Source organism: Telopea speciosissima, chromosome 8 (assembly GCF_018873765.1).
Source record: "Telopea speciosissima isolate NSW1024214 ecotype Mountain lineage chromosome 8, Tspe_v1, whole genome shotgun sequence".
Taxonomy (NCBI): domain Eukaryota; kingdom Viridiplantae; phylum Streptophyta; class Magnoliopsida; order Proteales; family Proteaceae; genus Telopea; species Telopea speciosissima.
The window spans coordinates 47,469,980-47,471,130 of NC_057923.1; the positions used below are offsets into that span (position 1 = coordinate 47,469,980).

General features: G+C 32.7%; 1 long non-coding RNA gene across 2 annotated transcripts; it reads left to right on the forward strand.

The window, feature by feature from the left end:
* The first annotated feature begins 217 nt into the window (after positions 1-217).
* LOC122672784 lies at positions 218-874 on the forward strand. 2 transcript variants are annotated; one of them, XR_006334477.1, is made up of 3 exons: positions 218-314; positions 451-637; positions 863-874. It is a non-coding gene; the product is annotated as an uncharacterized LOC122672784 (long non-coding RNA). The 2 variants fall into 2 exon arrangements; XR_006334478.1 differs by lacking the exon at positions 863-874 and having other exon boundaries at positions 451-674.
* The last annotated feature ends 277 nt before the right edge of the window (positions 875-1,151 follow it).

Genomic DNA, 1,151 nt, shown 5'->3' on the forward strand with positions numbered 1-1,151 from the left:
CAGTTGGATTAGTTCGTATACCAATATTGGAAACCATGGACATGATAGAAGTGCCAGTGTGTGCCTAGTAGTATACGTTGTATCCAGACTAATGAATCAGATACTTACCAACCCGTATTAAATGGTTTTCCATGTTTAGACAAAATTTACCTTACAAGAACTTATTACCTTAAAAAGAGCTAACTGTATGCTAAATATATATCCTCTACTCTATGCTTATTGTTGGGTCATCTTTGGCTTTCTAATGGCTTCACCCAAATCCAAGCTTGCTTTCTATTCTCTTCTTGCACTACTTCTCTCCACCATTTTCATGGGTTTGTATCTCTATCTTGTCTTCCAATTAGTCTGATCTGAATTTTAGATTGGGTTTTCTTATGTTAAACTTTTTTTATTAAGGTCATCCATGGCTTTTAATTCTATGAATGGTTCTTCTTCTTCTTCTTCTTATAGGAATTCAAGGTGAAAATGATTCATGTGTGGGAGACTGTAAAAATCTCCATGAATGTGTGAAGAAATGTGATGCATGGGGTTATGATCCAAGTCTTGCTGAATGCTTTCCTAGGTGGGAAGCACCTATTGGTGACTGTTGTTGTAAGAGGACCTACTTTTGATCTTCTATGTAACAAATCTAATGAAGGTAAATTTGGGATTGAAATTTGTTATCTAATATGATAGAAAAATTAATTAAAAAATAATAATAGGGTTCTTTTATTTTTAATGAAAAAATAGGAGTTTCCCTCTAATTGGCTACAATTTTCTGTTTATTGTGTTTAAATCCCTAGAGCTATAGGATTAAGTCTTTGAAGGAAAATGGATTACTCTTATATCTCATACTGTATTTTTAAAGTTCATTTCCAACAAGAGGAAATTTTTAGTGATTGATAATTAAAATGGTTAAGATTCACAGGCAATGGATGCCAAGAAGGTTTTATGTTTCACTTCTAATTTTAATTTTGGGGAACATATCTGAAAATTCAGCACAAATTAATCCTATCTTCATTCAGATAATCTATCAAGTAATTTATGTATCCATCAAACTAAAAGAGTAAAATCGCTGCTTGGTCATGTAGTCCTTGAACCACCACGGGCCAATGAAAGCATACACAAGGGTATCAACATAGATGGGTTTTTTTTTTTTTTTCATTTCATAG